General features: G+C 47.6%; 1 long non-coding RNA gene across 2 annotated transcripts; it reads left to right on the forward strand.

Moving 5' to 3' along the window:
- Positions 1–42: 42 nt before the first annotated feature.
- LOC105187124 (uncharacterized) lies at positions 43–20,923 on the forward strand. 2 transcript variants are annotated; one of them, XR_003112830.1, is made up of 5 exons: positions 43–1,004; positions 1,125–1,389; positions 19,302–19,750; positions 20,317–20,499; positions 20,603–20,923. It is a non-coding gene; the product is annotated as an uncharacterized LOC105187124 (long non-coding RNA). The 2 variants fall into 2 exon arrangements; XR_850083.3 differs by lacking the exons at positions 43–1,004; positions 1,125–1,389 and adding an exon at positions 18,062–18,293.
- Positions 20,924–21,056: the final 133 nt, after the last annotated feature.

Here is a 21,056-nt window from a genome sequence, read left to right on the forward strand (position 1 = left end):
GAGTCGCACCGCTCACTGATTCACGCCTGCCGGCCGTCTCGTTTCGCGAACGATCCACGCGAACGATACGATCGAAGATTCGCAAGAATGTGCAGTCCGTCTCTCTCGATCGACGGCGACAGTCCGTCCGATTTATCTTATCCCCGTCACTCATTCGCCCTCTTTCCTTCTCTCTTCATCTCACTCCCTCTCCCCCCCTCTCTCTCTCTCTCTCTCTTTCTCTCTCTAGTTTCGTCGAGATATACTTCTTAGGTTATCTCCCTCGACTCTCTTTCGGCGGTTAAACTCGTTTGCTTTCCGCCTCGCCGTGTGCCGCTTCCGTCGTCCGCGTTCCCTCTCTCTCTCTCTCTTTTTCTCTATCTTTATCTTTCTCCACCGACGATCGCGTTCCGATTCTTACGATAAATGGGCCGTTCCGAGCGTTTCCCAGGCGCCCAAGTCGCATGTACACTTGCTCACCTGCTGCGAGTTTTCTCGCGTCACGATTCCGCCAGTTGCTGGGGAGTTCTCACGCTTTCGGCGCGCCAACGGCAGCGTGCGAGAACGCAACGTTATCGCGGAGGTCCTTCGTCGAGAACGCGCGCGCGACGTCTTCGGCCTCGGCCGAGCGTCTCCGAGCGGGAAGAGAGAATCCGGCGCGCAAAGGACCGCGATCGGGGCGCGACTCGGAGAATTCGGCGCGAGTGCGAGCCGAAGGGCAGCCGGATGCCCGGCGACGCGACGAGCCGAGCGACGCTGATAAGGCCGTTGACTCGCGTTTGGCCACGAAATTCCGCGATACCATCAGGGCCGTAAAAGAAGACACCGGTCTCCGGACAACTCTCGCGCGCGCGCTTCGAGTCCGCCATGTCCGTTCGTTCGACTGCTCTCTCGTCCGTCGTACCGCTCTCGAACCCGAAGATCCTCTCGAGAGAATATCGCGAGAATCTCGCAATCGATAGTTTTAGACGCGGCGATAACTTCACGGGGCACTGTTGAACTCTGCTCACGGCTCCTTGAGAGCGGTCAGTACTTGAGATTTTCGCGTTTTCTCCGATTCGTTGGATATTACTGATTCAACGAATATATACGATACGCATAACGATAAGAATAACGCAGGAAACGCCTAATTTGATGTCCAGCAGCCGCTTATTACGAAGAAGAAGAAGAAGAAGAAGAAAAAGCCTAACTTCAATCGGCGCTCGACGCAACGGTCGCACATAACCTGCTTTCTAGGAGAGTTTCGATGTCGTAGCCCGGGATAAAATTGCTCGGACAATGCGGATGCAACATGGCTGCGGAGAACGCGGGTCGTCGCCTCGGCGAGTTACGTCTGACGAAGCGCACATCGCGAGATCTTCGCTGGCGAGAGAAAATCCGACTGCGACGATCTGAAAATTCGGTATGCATGTGAGTAGAATTTTGACTGAAACACGCGTTGACCGCTGTAACGACGGACATGGTAACAAGCGTGGGAAATTCAACAAAATCTTCGACCAACTGACGCACGTGTTACGTCACAATTACGTACGGAAACATATTATGCGCTCGTTTTGTTTCATCCTTTCTTTTTATCGCGTCTGTTCTTTATTGCTAGACAACTTGCGCTTTCTGTCTTTGCAGCGGGACACGTGTATGACCTATAGCATTTTTTATCGCGCATGAATATATCATAAGCATTCAGTTTGATCCAGACATATTTTAAATCCTGGTTTAGTAAGTTTAATATGTCAATGAAAAATGTTAAATTAAAACGAAAAGTCGCTTCGCTAGCTACACAGAGAGCGTAAGCTTTATAATAACTCTGAAAAAAAAGAATTCTTTTTTTAATTAATTTAGAAAGAACAGGCCTATTGTATACACACTCTTGGTGTGTACGGAATAAAAAAAGACACAGTTCTTCGTCAAATCTATTTGTAACTTTCAAAACGAGAGAAAGAGAGAGAGAGAGAGAGAGAGAGAGAGCGAGAGAGAGAGAGAGAGAGAGACCAGTTATTCCTTCACGTGTTATCAAGACTTTAAAAACAATCTCATTGAGTTTTATTATCTCGATTTATGTTTCCTCGTACCTGACTGAACCGTCCATTTGCATGCGTACGCACACTCATTCACACATTTTTGTCCGATATAAATCAAAACAAATATTGATATAAAACTTAGAAATAGAGCGTCGTGTGCTACAAGAATAAGCAGTATTTTTCGCAAGCATTAAATAACGATAACGGATAAGAAAGCCGATCGAAATTCGGCTGTAGAAGAGGTGCAAGCAGCACTGACGAGGCCGCCTGTTAGGCGGAATTCAGCATGAATGTGCCGTTTATGAATCACAGGCCTGGATCACAAGTTTCGAACGTGCATCGACACGAATGCGCGATGGCGGTGAGCTCGGCCACTCGCTCGCTCGTTCACGACGGCGGCCAGTTCGCGCCGGAGCGCGATAATGCCGAGCGCTCTTGACACGTGTCGATAATAGTACGCGAAACGATAGCGCATCTGAAAATAGTTTTGCGGCGGGATGCGTGCACGTGCACAACGTGCGCGCACCGCCGAAACAAAAACAAACCCCCCTCCCCGCGGAGGAGGCGCTCGCGCAACGCGATAGCGCTGTCGCGTGATATCTCGCTATCCGTCACGTCGCCGGTCTCGAAATTCGAAAAATTCGCACCGCTCGCGCAAAACGTGACGAGGCTGTATCGAACAACGATCCTCATCGGCTGATCGCTCCCCTCACCGCCGCTGTTGAGCCTCAATACCGGAGCACCTATGTATCGTTACTCATCGTTCTCCGTATCGTCGGCAAGGTGAAATTCGCGGCTGAACTTATCTCTCAAGTACATCTCGCACGGCGAACGCAATAGGCAGACGCTCGATGACGCGAGCTCGCGACGATCGCTCGCGCGAAATCGCAACGTCGTTGTCGGCTGGGATCTCCTCGGGAGAGAATCCTTCCAATGGTGGGACAGACATTGCGCACGTGCCCGATGCACGTCCCGCCGAGGAGAGACAACCGAAGGACTCGTCAGTCGAGGAGTTTATATGGTAATGTGAAATCGTTGTGCGTATCTCGTCCAAATAATCAGATTTCTCACGAGATACCGAGATGGGGGAAACTCACATAACACACAGGGAGAAGTATGATTCATCGAAAATCGACTGAACTTTGGGAGCAGACGGCTTCGGCAGGGAAAACCCATCGACGATGGACCGAAGTGAGCGCAACGAGCGTAAAGCCCGTGTCACCCTACGGGTTGAAGATCAAGGATTGCGGATTGAAGATTGAAATTTGACCAATCGGAAGAAAGCGAATCAAAACCGAAGTTCCGTTGATTTGTCGAAATCTAATCTTCAATCCGCAATCCTTGATCTTCAATCTGTAGTGTGACACGGGCTTAAGGGATACACGCGAACACGCGAGCAAAGTAACGTCGCGCCATCGAGGGTCAAGTGTTAACCGCGATCGTCATCGTCACGCAGCGTACCAGCGTTGAGGTGCAAGGTGCCTTGCGTCAGGAGAAAGAGAAAGAGATACAGCGAGAGAAGGAGAGCGGGGAGGAAGAGAGAAAAAAGCAGAAGGTGAGAAAAAGAAGAAAGAGGAGAAGAAGAAGAAGAAGAAGAAAAATATCCCGGTGCTTTCCAGGTGAAAGTCAGCGTCGAGGCGACGAGGGGGCGAAATGGGGACTTGAGACGCTACTGATCCAGGCACGAACAGAATTTGCACAATGGTGTGCGCTGGTGGCGGCGACGGCCGTGGTGGTGGTGGTGGCGGCGGCGGCGGCGTGGTGGTGATAGTCACGGCGAGGAAGGTGAGTTGTGATCACTCGGCCGCGCGCGGTGGGGAGCGTGCGGCGGTTACCACGCTATGCGACACGTGCGCGTGACGTCACGGGGCCGGTCACGCGAGCACCGTGTGCTCCCGGTCACGTGTCCTGTCACGCGCTCTCCGTTCCATTCCTCCCTTCCTCTCGCTCTGCCGGCCGCGTTGCCGGCCGGCACAGCGACGGCGGCTCACAGCTCTCCTTTCTCGTCGCAACTACTCCTTTCGAACGTGCACGTACATACATGTCGCCGCCTCTTTCATGCGAGCCGATTACGCTCCAAGTGCATGTTCTTCTTCTCCTCGCCCCCTTGCCGCCTCGTCTCTCCTCGTCCGTTCCTCGTCCGCTCCTCCGCCGCCGTCGCCGCCGCCGCTGCCGCCGCCGCCTCCCGCTCCGCTCGTCCCACCCGCTTCCTCTCTCGTAACGCGCTTTAAGGTCGCGCTCTTTTTTTATCCTTCTCAACTTTGGCGTTAACGCTCCTCACGCACTTTGCGATTATCTGCCGCTCCTCAGCAGTCTCCATCGCGTGAGCCGCGATTTTGCGAGCGGAGCTTGCCGCGTATATTTGTATGTTTTTCTACATTTGTATGTTCTACTTGAGACTTTATAAATAAAGATAACCTTTTCTCCCCTTTGTGGGACGTGCGTGCGCGCATACGCGCGTGTTGCGCGCCGTGTTTTGTGTTTCAAGCGGCTAATTAAAATTCCGCATTAATAAAACAAGAAAAAGCGATAACGGCGCGACAGCGGTATTGTTTATATTGATTCGCTCGGGATACGACGTATCTGAACGTTTCTTGAAAGTCGAAAAATCAGACGCCGTGAATAATAATATACAATATATAAATAACAGATACACGCAAGATATATAAATATATAAGTAGGTAATTTAAATATTTAAAGAATAATAGTACCTCTCGAGAATGACACCTCTCGAGACGCGTGACTTGTTTGGCTCATATGCAAATCTTGGTTAATATCCCGCGACCTAACTTGTTTGCGGGCAACGTTGCTCCCTCTCTCTCTCTTTCGCTCTCTCTCTTGTCGTAGACTCACAGCCTCTTCTCCCACTTTGCATACAATGCTGAAGACCACGTGCGTTGCGCAACGTTCTCCGGCGCGTTGCGCGCGTTCTTCTCGTCGTTAATTGCCCGAGATGTTCCTCCCGATCGTTACTGCCGCTCGGTCTGGCCGAGATCTTCGGAGACTGAACGCCGCCGCAGAACGGTCGCGAGGGCAAAGGGAAACGGGTCGAGAAAGAGGAAAAAGGAAAAGAGACCGATTTTTCCCTCAACAGGACATTTTCCGCTGATCACGGGGGCAGCATGACGTCGAGCTCCGCTCGGACTTATAACGTAACGCGCGCTCTTTGTGAAAGAGCGATTGATCGCGCGGATATAAATACGACGATGCTCTCTAAGTTTGCGCGCAGCACGTGCGTCCCGCCCACGCGTGCGTTATTTCCACAACGTGAGAAGTTCAGTTAGAATGAAAAAAGGGGGCGAGCGCTTACGTCGCGAGAGAGCGGCCGGCGCTCTCCGATCAGTCGGCTGAGGGATGAAGCGAGGGGGAAGAGCAGGAGCGCTCGTGGGATTTTCAGGTTCAAGTACGGAGGCGAGAGTGCATCTTGGGAACGCGAGGACCTATCGGACGTTCCTTCGCGCGGGAATAGGAACGGCAGGACGAGAAGGGCACGTCGTCGTGACGCGCTATAATTATACACGCCGCGCGAGGGAATATTCTAATTCGCCAAGGACAAACGAACGAGCGGCTTGACGGGAGCTTTTCAAGCGGTAAATCGCGACGCAGGCCGGGCACATCGCCGATATAGAATGCCGAAGAATTCGTATCGTATCGAATTCCGCGGTTTCTCGGGGGTCGGGGAACGACCAGCGCATGAGAGCGGGAGCGAGAGGAGGACAAGAAGGAGCGCGAGTAAGACACCAAGTTCAGCTCTCACCGTGATCAGCAAGGTGCATTTTAGGTGGTGTCAAGACGTATGAAACCGGACACATTTGACCTTGAGCAGCGTTTTAGAGCTGAACGACCGCTGAGGACGAAATACCTTGGAACGTCGCAAGTCGAGATCGGTGGGAGAGATAATTTCTCGAAGAATTTAGAGCAATGGACGACGACGAACGAGAGATTTCTTCATTTCCGTCGTTAGGATACGCAAAAAAGCGAGCATAAATCGCAACAGTTAATAACTGTGGCTCGTGTCGAGGAATGATACGCGATCCATTTTGTTGTGATTCATTTCGCACTTTTTTGAAATGGACAGAATTTTACTATCATTATATTGAACTCTTATAATGAGAGAGAGAGAGAGAGAGAGAGAGAGAGAGAGAGAGAGAGAGAGAGAGAGAGAACGCCCTTCTCTCGACGATTCTAGAATCCGCTGGTCTCGATTAAGGTGCAGTTTGACGTTAGCAATTCAGGTGTCGTCTTAACGAGTGAAACGTCGATAGTCGAAAAAATCGCCGAGGGAATGTCGTCACTATTTAAAGGCACTCTGATATTTATTGCCGCGCATTCCTGTCCGTCTGCCTTCTGTTTTAAAACGCCACGCAGCTCAGCACGACGCACGATCGGTCGCCGTTTAAGTGCAACGCATAATTTCGCTCTGGTGCATCTCTCTCTCTCTCTCTCTCTCTCTCTCTCTCTCTCTCTCTTTCTCTCTCTCCCTCCCTCTCGACGATCCCGCTGTGCGCCGACGAAGGAATTTAAATTGGCCCGTCTTGCAGTAGGATCCGGAACTGCGACTTGAAGCATCTGGCTTGGCGAGCGCGAACGCGAGCGTCGAGGAAAACGCGTCGAGAGGATGTGCCTCCAACGTGGGAATAATTTCGTTAACACGTGAATGGTCGCGCAATGAGCGTTGCGCTTGGATGAAAAAAAAACGTCTCATCTTGACGCACGAGATATCGCGCCGTCACAGAAACCGTCGACATCTACGAATTTCGCGGAGTGTCTGCGACGAATGTCACATCGTTTCGTCGCCGACGCAAAGATAATATCGAGTTCGTCATATATGTCAAGTAAAATTGCAAAGACAAAGTTATTGAATCCCAGGATATTAATAATTTTTAGGATAAACCAAACAATACCGCCGACTCGATACCTTTTCATGCGTCTAACGAGGTCTTCCTGTCTTTTTCTTTCTCATTATCCAAATCAGAAATTTTCTACATTGAGAGAAAAAATATTGCAAAGATAGAATGATATTTTTATTCTGTGAACACCAATAACACATTAATTTGAGGTCTATGGATTATTTTATTTAAGTAGAATATGCTTAAGTAGATTGCTTCCATGGAAAACTGCGGCCTTAAAAAAACGTATATTTCCTCGTTTGAAAGAAATTTTTTCCTCAACGTAAGAATATATCTACAAGCGGACATGTTATTAATAACCACCAAATAAATAATTTTTTATTATCTAGTTATTTTTCCTCTCAGTATACGACTCGAAATTCTCGCTGAAGAAGCGAGTACTTCACGGACCGCGACCTGATGATACTTTTAATCGACAACTTTTCAATCCCCGGCCCGCGCGTGCGCGAAATATTGCTTTTATCTCACGCATGTAGTGCGATACTCTTTCCCTCAAAGGACATCCACGTAGCTCTCGATCGGCGGAGTTTATTCGCCAGCACATGAATCAAAGGTAGGCATGCGCGCGCGCGCGAGTGTCGCACGTAATAGCGTGCCAGATCAAGAATAACCCGGAGTTGCCACAGATCGCGTTTATTCCGTCCCGTGTCGTGCACAAGATAAGTCCGGCTATTCTCGTGCCGGTCGCTCTTTACGTTCGTATACGCGCTTGCATACGTCAAGTTCCGTATTACACCACCAGTCTGCCACCTCGAGCGACCTCCGCTCGCGGTCCGACTAAGATCGCACATTTCCACTTACATCGAAAGCCGGCACGAGCGCGCTCGCGTGCGCTAATTTCGCCGTTCCCTCGCGCGTAGGATGCGGCTTAACGTCGTCGCGATGCAACATAACGTAACACAACAGCGTAACACAGTGCAGCGAGGCTGCGCCGAGAGAATAAAAAATAGCGCCGACATCTCGATGAGATTATTAATAGAAATCACCTTTTTCGATATTACCGCCGGCCATTCAGTGGTCGTTGCAACCAGAAAACAGCATATAGCAGATATAGTTTTTTGCCAGCATTACACTAATAGTATACTACAAAAATAATAAAAATAATTTCCTCGACTATAATTATTTCCACTGTGCAATTACAAGCGACATGTGCCAAACCGTTTTTTCTCAGTTTATCCTTGAACCTTTTCGCTTTCAGTTTATCGTCGATCTGTCAAAGTAACTGAGGCCAAGGCAATAACCATGTTGAATACCTTCGAAATATGAGAGTGCAGAACAAATTGATCCAACAGAAATTACACGAAGCGATTGTCTTATAGCGGTGACGTTTTTCGGTCAAAATAGAATATCTTCGAGAATTTGAAGGTCTTTGGTTTTTTTTTTTTTTTTAATAAATACAAGGTGATAGCAGTTATTATCTCACCCTGATGTAACGTAATCATATGATCGACAACGGACGATGTAAATACACAATGCTTTCCGGAACAAGACCGGAACGAGTCTCTCCTCTTTCTTCCTCTTTCGTTAATGTTTGGAAATATAATATTCAAATGTTGATGTTACTGACGTGTACTCTGCCTGAAATTAATTCTTCGACGTATCGACAAATGACGTGGTTGCAAATCGCGTGCGGGACCTTGTCGAGGCTTCGGGGCACCAATCGGGACGATCGAAGAAAGCGAAGCGACGGAACGTAACCGTCATCGGACGAGGCTATTTATGCGAGATGAGTGTGTGACATAACCGTAGTCCACGGTGGCTCTTCCGCGGCGATTATTCACCGCGTCACCTTTAAATGACCATCCTCGCTGACGAGAGCGACGGTTTACATAATCCGAGTAAAATGCCGCGGCTGACTCGTGCGAACGCGCTTTCTAGTTCAGCGCGTTATATTCCGCGGTTCTTACGCGGCGCTTTCGTAATGCAGCCGAAAAAGCAGCCCCGGGCGCGTGTCATTAGCCAGTCGCGACCGCCGTTTTTTTTCTTTTTTCCGTCAACTCACTCGCTCACTCGCTCGTTCGCTCGCTCGCTCGCTCGCTTTTAATTTCCGTCGAATCTCAGCCTAGCCACGCGCTGCTCAATCGCGCGGAACTCCCGGCGCGCACCTGCGGAAATTCTAATGGCAGATCCGTCGCGCTCTCCGTCACAGGCTTCCGAAAGTGTCTCTCTTTCGAAGTGCGTCGTTCCCTCGCTTCGAACGTCACGTCGATAGCTGTCGCAAATAAGGAGAATGACCGACTGAAGAACAGAATAAATGAATATGAAATAAAGAAGCAACGTACGAGAAGCTGTCGTATACACTGAAGAAGTTGTCGTACACACTGAGAGAAAATGTTTCGAAAATAAAGGAATATTTGTTCGGTGGTTAGTAATAACATTTTTTTACCTAAATCTGAATTCTTTTATTCAAATAAACAATTTGTCGAATAAACAATTGCTCTCGTTAAAAAAGAAACTACGATTTTAAGGAAGTATGTATTTTCTCATTCGAAAAAAATGTTCTCAGTGTGGAAAATGTGTGTATTAGTTTGAGTAAATATGTTTTTGATGCCTACCTGACAAATATCTTTTTAGAAATTTTTTCCCTCAGTGCACGATAATGGCGACACAGAAAATATTATCTTACCGCTAAGAAAAGCGATTACTCGGCTTGCTTTCTTTCTCTTAAGTACCAAGTTATCTTCAACAACAAACGCCTTTTCGATAATGGTCTTAAGATATACTCATCGCAAATTTTAGAAGAGAAATTTTATCATGTGCCCGAAGAAAGAATTTGTTTTCTTCTCTCTCAAGAGTAATATAAAACTTATATTCTATATAGAAAGCAAAACGAATTCTGGTTAGAATTTAATATTCTTCATCGAAGTGCTAAATTTACTAGTGTATATTTCGAGTGTGTGTATTGACTAAATTCCACGCTTATGATGAGCATATGATAGACTTGCGGTAATACGATAATAAATTTATGAAGTACTTGAGACGAGTGACACTGAATCGAATGTAATACTTCCCTGTATGCGGAACAATAGCGACATCAGCGGAACAAAGTGCACGCTTTGCAATTCCAAACAGCTGTGCTCGCTCGCTCGCTCGCTCACTCGCTCGCTCACTCGTGCGTGCGTGCGTGCGTGCGTGCGTGCGTGCATACGTGCGTACACGCGTGCCCGACGCGACAGGTACAAACACTGTCATTTCGCTCGTTGCGAATCGCGCCCGAGACACCTGAATACCTCGTTAAGTGCCCGCGCCGCACGTCCCGATGCAGGCGGGAGGCGACGTAAAAGCGGAAAAAGCGCAGGATGCGAAAGAAATATTTATTACACGCGATCTAGGACAATTTCACGTTTGACCGCTTGAAAAGAGTCTCCTTTGGACGCTAGCGAGCGACGATGTCGACGGCGATGAGAATATCGCGCGCAACGTGCTTCGAGAATAATCGCTAGCGCTCCCGCACGATTACTTGATAGAAGAAACATGATTTTTTCGTGGACATGCCTCGTATCTCATCAGGATGCAAAATAGTTCGCGTCCAGTCGCGAGCCACGGAATGAACGGTGAACTCGTTAAATATGAGTGTGTACACTCGTCTCTGAGAGCGACTTTTTTAACACGTTATGTCATCGGCACGGATGACTTGTCAAAATACGCGATCTAAGACGCATTCACGTTTGACCGCTTAAAAAGAGGTCTCGTTGAGACACAGAGACGGTAATATAAACTACCTTGGGACGCCGAGCCCAAGTACTTGTGTTAAACTCTCGCCGGGTAAGATGGCCGTACGAAAAAGATGGCCATAGATTGTAATTTCTCCAATAATTGTTGCACAGTGCGTTTTTTCTAGTCATTTCCAAAGATAATTGGTATTTACAGTAGTTTATGCGCATATACTATTCGAGATAACATTCGAATAACAATTCGAACAATTCGAAATATTATGAATATTATATCACGGCCATTTTGCTCGAGTTTACCTTACTAATTTAATCCTTAAACACCCTTAGGATGAATGAAATTCACCCGATGATATTTTTTAACTGTTGCCACTAGATAGCAGCACATTACACAGCGGTGTCCTGCTAGGATTTGTAATATTATAAATATCTCAGACCATTTATGCTCAAGCAATAGAAGTTTTTCTTTACAGTGAAAAAAGTTCTTATTTTTCTTTTAAAAAATTATATATGATTTAAAACTGTCTTACAAAAACAAAATCGCTATAAATTTTTACCAGATATTTATAGTTCGTATATAATAAAAAGATAATAAAAAAAAAGTTATGGCTAAGAATTCACCCGTGCTAATAGTAGAAGGTGACAAAAGCATCCTAGTGTCTAAGGGTTAATCTGTTCCTGACCCGGCAGAGGCGAGTTGCACTGTCACGTCGGACAAATTCAGACCGATAAGTCATGACAGCGATGTCTCCGGAGTGCCGGACATTTTCACGCCAGCCGGTCGAGAAGGAAACGACGCCGTTTCCTTCTCGACCGGCTGGCGCAGCCCGAGCGTCTCGTCGACGTCCTCGACGTCCCGCGGCCGCGAGACGCACACTTTTCGCCTCGCGAAAACGATGAAAACGAACGAGCGCCCGGACTATTTTCCACCTACTTTCCCGTATTATGCAAGCCGCGAGCGAGCGAACGAGCGCAACGCGCGGCAATGGGCGGCCTCAGCGCGCCGCAATTTGCGCAACAAGCCGCACCGTCACCAGCGACGCCGACGATGTCATCGAGCACCGTCGCTGCATCGGTGCTGTGCACCGTCGTCGTCGTCGTCGTTATCATCATCGTCGCCGTCGCCTTCCGCGCGCACAGCCGTGCACATTGCGTGCACGTGCCGGGAAGGGTAAACGCGTGGTCGCGCGCGTGACCGCGCGGGCCGAGGCGTGCCCTTCTCCCGATCACGTGGAATGTAACGCGGTCCGTTGTCCCCCACCTCGTCGCCGGCCTTTCCCTCTTGGTCCTCCCTCCTATCCTCTCGCGCCGTTCGCACCTAGCGCGCCTCCGTCACGACTCCGCGCTCCCGCCTCGTCGTCGCGATGTGAGACCTGCATCGCCTGCGAGCCTGGACCAGCGACGAGAGCCCGCGACAATGCACAAAGGAGGACACGAGGGACCAGGTGGACCGGTACCGGCGGGGAAAACAATGAGAGAAGAATGCGCCGAGTATGACCTTCGTTGTAACAGCAACCTTCGTCCAGCGGCACTCAGGAGTAAGAATAGGCCTAATCTCGATAAGGTGCGGGAGAATACGGGCCGGATTGCCCGGAAAGAGCTTCAGCGAACGACGCTGAGAACGGAGATGAAAACTTTGCAAAAACGGCAACGAGAAAATAATACCTCTAGAAAGAGCAGCGAAATCTCACGGAGGAAGCTGAGTGTACTGATTCGACTCCCGCCATTTTGGCTTCTCTAGGCTTCTAATTGTTTCGAATGTTTCTCTCGACGGCACTCGTACGTGGAACTCGTTCATAGAGCTTCAAGAGGAGCGAGAGAGAGAGAGAGAGAGAGAGAGAGAGAGAGAGAGAGAGAGAGAGAGAGAGAGAGAGAGAGAGAGAGAGAGAGAGAGAGAGGGAGAGACATCGGAAGGCGACAAGAGCGGCTTCGAAGCGGTTTCTTCCTTCGTTTTCGCGAACTCGCGGATTCTTGTTTCAACGGAGATCGCGAACGAGTTCTCCCCGGAATTCGTTCGAGTCGAGAATCATCCTCGTTCGTGAGGTAATCGCGATGCTCGCGTTTTAGCGAGCGTAAATACGTAGCAGCAACCTGCACGCAACCGGGACCGACTCGAGTCCTCGCAATCGCGAAACACGCATACCGCTCGATTCCGTGTTCGCTCCACGTGCTAATAATTATTGACTTTATGCTAATGATCGTGTCGCAACATGTCTGCGATGAGCCTCGTCCGACGTGTCCGTCGTCCGTCGTCGTCTTCGGCGAAGAATTAGAACGCGTGTGCCGATTGCACAACTTTTCTCGCCCGGCCTTTCTTTTGCCCCCTTCCGAGCTTAATGACGCTCCGAGGTCTCGTGGACGGATAATTTCCTTCGCGAAGGTCCTCGCGAATGATCCTGGCGAGGTCTCCGGCCGACGAGCACGCCAGTCGCCTACGATGGAGAACTACAATTATGAAGATTAACGGCGACGATAGTCGCGGTGCAACTCCGACACGATTAGATACGGGGACGAGATACGGGGACGAATAGTGTGAAACGAAGCGGAACGGTTATTTGTGAAACAACAAGACACGTACCCTCTGAATTTCTTGGAGTGAAATTTCACTCTCGAAAAGCGAAGCAACAGCTGAGTCACTCGAATTCGAGTGACTTTTCGATGACATCGAGCGAATCCTCCACTCTGAATCGTCCAGTGAATATTTTCGCTCGAGCGTACGCCAAGATTAATTAGAATTCGTGAATTAGATTCACGAATTTTACAATAGTTTTTCTGCAAAGTAGGTTTTTCTGCTGAATGCAGTTTTTTGCGGCTCCGAGAGGCAGGATTTTCACTGTCGTTTCAAGTGAATAATTATCCTTGTGTAAAATTCGGTATTTTATTTCACACGCGTTCCAAGAAATTTGGAAAATACGAGGGCAGTCTGAAAAGTTCTCGGCCTAACAATGAAAGAAATTTCTTTTTGCCGTGAAAAATGTTTTATTTTTCAATATAATCTCCTGAAACTTCGATACATTTATTCCAACGTTTTTCCAATAATTCAATACCATCATTAAAGTGTGATTCCGGAAGGTTCTTTTCGCTCTGATGTATAATGGTGGATTCAAGTTTCATCAACAGTTATGAAACGACGCTTGAAATCCATTTTATTTTGCTTAAAATGATCTAAACACGCTTGAGAAATACGCATTCGAATGCGTTTTTCGTCAATTGTTAGCAAATGCGGCACCCATCTTGCACAAAGCTTTCTCAACTGATTGCTGCTACTCGAATGACTTGACAGATCGAATAAAATTTTACATGGGTTTATATTAGGGATGCCACTTTCCAATACAATTATAGTTTGACAGTTTCTAATGCTATGTATGTGTCAGGTCGAGAACTTTTCAGACTGCCTACTCTGGGTCAGGTACTTCTGGGACTACGAGGGTAGTCCCAGAAGTACCTAACCTGACGTATAGATAGCGGTTGTTGTTTTAAAAGAATGACTATGGTAGAAAGTACCAACTTATAAAGCTTATAAAGCTTAAGTTTGAAGTTTGACGACGCTACGTTGTTTAGTATTTGTTTGGCAGCCATCAATAGTGAAGGCTCTCAGTGAATTTGTAAACATGGAAAAAATTGGTCATCGTTATGTGATACAATACTTTCATTTCAAAGGCCTCGGTCCAACCAATATCAAAGCGGAGCTAGATTCTACTCCGGGAGAGTCTGCTCCTTCGTTTACAACAGTAAAATATTGGGTGGCAGAGTTTAAACGAGGCCGAACGAGCTGCCAAGCAGCGAACATCGCAGTGGTCGACCAAATGAGGTGACCACACCCGAAATGATGAAGAAAATCCACAAAATGGTATTGGATGACCGTCGACTGAAAGTCCGCGAGTTAGCAGACATGGTAGGCATTTCAAAAAGTGCTGTACATCGCATACTGACTGAAAATTTGGACATGAGAAAGCTGGGTGCGCAAGATAGGTGCCGCGATTGGCACAAAAACAGCGTCGTGAGGATGTTTCAATCGAGTGTTTGGCGAAGTTTCGCAGCAATAAAGCCGCTTCATAACCATGGATGAAACATGGGTCCATCACTTCACACCTGAGACGAAGGAACAGTCCAAACAATGGACCAAGGTGGCTCGATGGCTATTTTGAGGAGCTCGACGATTCCCACTATAAACAGCTGCTATCGAAGCTATTGAACATCGCTGGGAAAAGTGTATTGAGCTATGAGGAGACTATGTAGAGAAATAAAGATATTTTTTCCCAAATTTTTTGTGTTTTCTTTGTTAGGCCAGGTACTTCTGGGACTACCCTCGTACATAAATGAGCGAAGCTCGTTCGACTGACGCGTAGTCGAAAATCCACGACTGTGCCATGCATCGTTTTCCTCCTCGTTCGCTTTGTAGCACGCGAGAAAGATTTTGCAACGACGTGCGTCGTTTCGCTTTAGAGAGAAACTCGCGTTCTTCCCAAGGCGAGCGACATTCAATGCTCCGTCGAATCTCGAAAGAATCTGCGGATATGCGAAGATAAGCGAAGTGGAGCGTTCGCCTATCATCGATCGATAATCGCGCGCTCTCGATCTCGCGTGGTCGATTCGCCTGCAAGAGGTATATTACAAACCGTTGGAGCCACGATCACTTGAAACTGTCGCCAGGCGGACAGACTCGCATTTCCGGCCTGAATACGCGTCTCGAGTACGAGATCCGGTTTCTTACGTGACAACCGTAAGGTCACACTTGTGGCAGAATGCGATTTAGTTTTCGAAAGTAGACGCAACTGCCGCCAAGCAGGTGACACTTATTGCTACACGCGCACATGTGTCTGTGTGTGTGTATGTATTCGGTTAACAGACAGACGACGAAAGCTAGCATTCGTCGCTACATTGAGAAACATTCTTCTTAACTTTCTTAACAAACGGTAAACGGTGTCGTCCGAGAGGAAACACCGAGATGAAAAAGATGCAATATATCTTTTTCACATGGAAGAGCTACCGCACTTTTTCACAAGTCATCGATTTTTCATATTTTTTTATCTTCCTTCTTGTGCGAAATACCGCGCGATGTTGCGGTAAGAAAAAATCCAATTTATAACGAAACTCCGGTCACGCAGCAGCCTTGCAGCAGCCCCAACGACCGAATGACGCAGAATTGAAATTCGAGGTCGCGCGACCTCTCATAACAGGCGCAGCTTCTGCCCGCAGAAATCTGCCGTCTATTCGATGGCTAAAAAAAAAAGAGAAAAAAAAAAGAGAAAAATAATGGTCCGCGAACTGATATAGTTGTTGTTTATATGACGACGTTATAGGTTACATTCGCCTTGGAGGTCACAAAGATTAGCTCACCGTGAGAAACTTTGTTCCGCGGGATACCGTAAATAGCAAGCGATAACGGCCGCATTGGTCGCGTTATATCGTAACGCTCGCCGTAAAATTAGATATTTGCTTCATTAATGATCCGCGACGAAAGGTCAAAGGGGAGGTAGTTTGAACCCCCTTTCAGAAATGTCAATTCGCGCTTGTACAGGACGTTCCAGCTCTATACGCGTAACTGTGCAATCGGCTTTTCCCCATCGCGAGAGCTTAAAGGGGAACCGTTACTCGCCCGGTGAGCATTCTACCGCTTTGTGTCAATTATCTCGAAAGCCGCGAACGCGTAAAATTAATTTAGCCGTAACGAGCGCGACTTCTCGGCGAGAGGATCTCGCTCGTTCGGGAGGAATTTGCCGCGCTGACGGCAAGAGAGACGGAAAAGGAATCGTTGTAGAAAGAGAGAGAGAGAGAGAGAGAGAGAGAGAGAGAGAGAAAGAAAGAGATTAAAAGAGAGAGAGAAAGAGAGAGAGAAAGAAAGAGATTAAAAGAGAGAGAGAGAGAGAGAGAGAGAGAGAGAGAGAGAGAGAGAGAGGGAGAGGGAGGAGAAGAGAGCTTCTTTTTCCCTCTTTCGCGGCGCGGCGTTTCTCGGTACGGCGGCGCTTTTTCAATGACGCTGCGATTTTATCCCGCGCTTCTATGAACGACAGCTTAAACGCGCGCCCGATCGAGCGCCAGCGGCGCGTTCCGAGAATAAAACGCGTTCGACGTCCGAGCCGCGACGCATCCGCGATTCGCTCGCTCGCTCGCTCGCCGCAAACCGTCGACGTAAACGGCTTCTTATCTCCGCGCGCTTCTTTTCGCGCCGACCGTCACGTTTGCGCCGAACGTGCCGCGCTCGGCTCGGCTCTCACGCACATACGCACATACGCACGCACGCACGCACGCACGCAAGTTTCTTATGAATGCGAGCCCGCGTGAGCCGAGCGTGATAACGGCACGCTCCCGCTCGCGCAGCGACGGAAACGTGAGTTTCCGATACACATAAAACGCAATCGCTCACGTTTCGCTCGAGTTTCACGGCGATCGTTTCGCGGCGGTTTCGGCCGCGAATCTCGGTCGGCTCAGTCGGGCTCGGGCGAGCCTGCGAGAACCCGAGCCCGCGAACGTGACCACCGCACGTTTCACCTCCCTGCCCTCTCCGGCCCGCCGCATCGCCGAGAGGATCGGTCAATTATATATGAATCAGTGTTGGGAGGCAGCGTCGGGCAGCGTTCGCGCTCGCACCGCCTGTCGGGAGTGCATTGACACGTACGTGCGATGCATTGATGTGACCCGGACGGCGCGGGCGGTCGGGTCGCGCGATTCGAAACCTCCTGCTCGTCCTCTCGGCGGATCTTCGGAGTGCAGCCGGATGATTAAAGGTTGCAACACGCACACACCTCTGCCCCGGCGAGTTTCGCAACGCGTGCCGCGCGGGCGATGGCGTGTCGCTTTTTGTCTCGTTGATTATCCCCTCCCCTCCCCTCCCCCTCCCCCCGGGGGATACATCTTCCTAATGGACACATGGATGTGTCGTTGCGCGAAACTCGTCGAGATAAAAGTGTCGCAACTGGTTTAATCATCGGCCTGTACACACAAGTCGGCATAATAGTCCCGGCAGCCGGCGAGCTAGCCAGATGGACTCGCATGATTATCACGACGTGGGGCAATCGGTGATGGAGGCTTTTGTAATTCGCGCTTATCGGGCGAATATGCCGTAATGAGTTGATCCCTGTTGATCGGTGCAGCGGCCAGTTTATTAAAAGTTACACTCCGACTCCTTTCATGTTTTACTCTTCGCACGACATATTGTTTGGCGCAGAGTTTCATGCTTCTTTTCGTGTTTCTATTTCGTCGTTCCATGCGGTAGACACGAGTGTCATGTGAATGTCTTACAAGGGATGCAACCCCGTTACAGGAATCGTCTGATGAAGCTTGCTGCCGGTTTTACGCGCGCTGATCTGCTCGGGTACCTCCATCTAGAGCGCGAAATGTGTATTTCTTAGCTCTAAAGCGGTCTGGCTTCGTGCATTGAAGCTATTACGTTGATTTGTGCGCGATTGATTTCCGCGTTATCTCGAAGCGACGAAGGAGAAAAAAGAGAGAGAGAGAGAGAGAGAGAGAGAGAGAGAGAGAGAGAGAGAGAGAGAGGGAGAAACGTCGTTGAGATATCACGAACGATTAGGAGAACTGAGTCGCTCGATTGACCGGAGACTTCTATTCGCGGCGTAGATGCGCATGCGCGCGCCCGCAATCTACTCAGTCAAGAACGCATAAACAGATAAAAACGATACTTTTTCATTCAACTGCGAACATAATTACGCTCCGAGCGCGCGTACAATTGCAGAACGACGGGACGACAACTAATTGTAAGTTTTGCCGAAGCGGCCGTGTTTCAACAGCCGTTGCTTGAAATTTGTCTCAGGCGGCACGTTCGGCAGCTTGAATTTGACATCTTGAGTTTTACAGTCGATTATATGCAGACCGGCGTAATGTAGCTGCAACATTTAGTACGAGGTTACTGATAGATGATCCTAATCATAAAATACCTTTCTAGACATTAACATACATTAATAACATAAAGCCACACTAGGAAAAATGTATTGTTGCGCGAAACAAAATTTTGTTGTAACAACAAAATAATTTGGTTAAAATATGCCCAACAACACTGCTTAGTTCCTGTAAACAAATATCTTGTTTGATTACGGTTTGTTCGTATAACGTAACACTTTTGTTATAGCAATCGAAAAGCTTTAGCTATATGAATTTTGTTAGAAATACTATAATTTTTTCTTAACATATAAAATCTAAATTTTAGTTTAGAGAGACAAAATAGTATTCATTGGGCATTATTTTAGTTTATGTAAAATAATATTTTGTTATTATGTAATTTTTATGGATAAAATAACTAAAATGCTTAATTTCTATATATGAAGTCTAAGAACAAAATCATTTGGTCCAGAGAACAAAGCAGAAAGATATATTTAGTTGAGACAATTAAATATTTTGTTATATAAAACAAGATATTTGGTTGCTATTAAAAAATACCTCAACTAAACAGTTTTGTTAGAGATATTAAATTCTTTTTCCTAGTGCACCACTGTGCACCAACGTACTGCTCTGACAGGATCGTTCCCTCTACTTTGAATAATCAGTGAACAATAAATCAATATTACAGTTTAAAAGTCCCAATTGCCTAGTTCCGCAAAATGTTAAGGCCATTATGCCGGTCACTGCACACGCGACATTACATCGCGATGCCGCTGAGAGACTCGCACACTCGCAGACTCTAAATTCAAGTTTGAGTATCTCACATGAGACAAGTCTCAAGTGGCATCCTCGGGCCTGAATTTAGAGAGTTGAATTTGATTTTTCAGTTCAATCCCATGTGACGCATACGGCTATGATGCAGCGATTCAACCGGAAAACCGACACTCGACTGTAAACTAAAGCTTGAGTGTCTCACGTGAGAGATAAAGTTCCGGCTATTAATATCAGCCTTAGACGCGCTACGAAGTCGTTTCGCGTCACGAGTCCAACGGGTTAACATTCTGCGCAACTTTCGCGTTCTCGAAGGAATCGCGCAAGCGATACGAGCGCGCGGCCGCAATCAGCGACGAAAGAATCGCGGAGTTGTGACAGCGAAGCATGACCGATCATCCGGGCTTTGTTTACGTCTCCAAGTTGGAGCCGCAGTCGTCACAGGAGAAACCGGTTCGCCGTCGGATTCAGTCGGTTCCGATATCAGCTGCCGCTGGGGGAGTTCAAGAAGGCGACTCCAGATTAACTTCTACACGACCGGCCGTTCGCGCGGCCGGTTAAACAAGTAACACTCTTTTTTCTTCTCAATCCGTACGCACGTGATGCGCGATAAGGCCGTCGAGGCGGCCGAGGAACGCTCTATTACCGCGTGGTATCTTCGCTTCAATTAGAACAGCTTTGTCTCGAGTCGTCTTATCGGCTTTTCTCCATTACTCCCCCCGTAGCTTTCTCGTTTCTCCCTTGCGTCAACGAGCTGTATCTTTGTTTTGTAATAAATTATCCCCGGGGAAAAATAATCGCGTTTGAATTTTGTTTATATGGCCAGGATCATATACGTGTTTGTTTGTGGCCGCCACATTGAAAAGATACTGTACAAACGTGACCAAAAGAAGTGCTTGTATCTGCTTGCGTGTAATGTTGACGTTTAATTGAGTGAAACGTCGTGTTTCCTTCTTTCTACTCAACAGCGCTTCCTTCGTGAGAAACAAAATTATGTAATATACATATAATTATGTATAATTATATGATTACATATGTGGCCGTGCAGTGACAAAATTCACATACACACACACATACATACAAATTATATAAAAATATATATAATCATTTCCCTCCGAATTGCTTTCACAGGTGAGATCAAAGTGATGCTTCGGTGGGGATTGGTGCGCGTCGTATTCAGGAGAGATTAAGTTTGATTGGAAAGCTTTTTCTTCGTTCAATCGTGAGAAAAAAGGAGAATGCATCGGCAACGGCGAGGGGATTATTCATGTGTAATCATCGATTTCGAGAATCACCGTCTATTTCGTAATAAATGTACAGTTTTTATTTTCCTTTGAGCTATCATTGTGTATCCAATATAGTCATTTCTTAACTTACTAAATACGTACAAGTATCTGTATTTCTTTCTTTTTTCTAGACTTTTTTCTTTTACGCTCACGCAGCGACGACGGTACAGAAGAAGATTGTACGCTTGTGCAGTGTGCAGCGTTCTGCTGGACATGTGGTGCCCGGCAATGGAACGGGAGTTAGTCATTTACGCATGGAACACATTTAAAATGTAACGGGAATCAAGGTTCCCTACGCCCGACGGACGTTGAGCCGTGTGTGGCCGTTGTAATCTTGTTCGATGCAAAATTATGCAAATTAGTCAATCTCCTTTTATAAGACTTTCGTAAAGGTTCTCAGGATTCGTTTCATGTATGATCATTAAGTATCAATCATCATGCGTATCAAAAGACACGTATCCTCTTTTTCTTAATAGAATATGTACACGAAATAACGAATAGGTATAATTTCAACTTTTGCACTATGTCACGTGACACTCCGTATACTCATAAAAGAATTATATCTGCGCGCGAGCGTTCAAGCGC

The sequence above is a fragment of the Harpegnathos saltator genome, unplaced genomic scaffold (genome assembly GCF_003227715.2).
Source record: "Harpegnathos saltator strain DR-91 unplaced genomic scaffold, Hsal_v8.6 scaffold209, whole genome shotgun sequence".
In the NCBI taxonomy this organism is placed as follows: domain Eukaryota; kingdom Metazoa; phylum Arthropoda; class Insecta; order Hymenoptera; family Formicidae; genus Harpegnathos; species Harpegnathos saltator.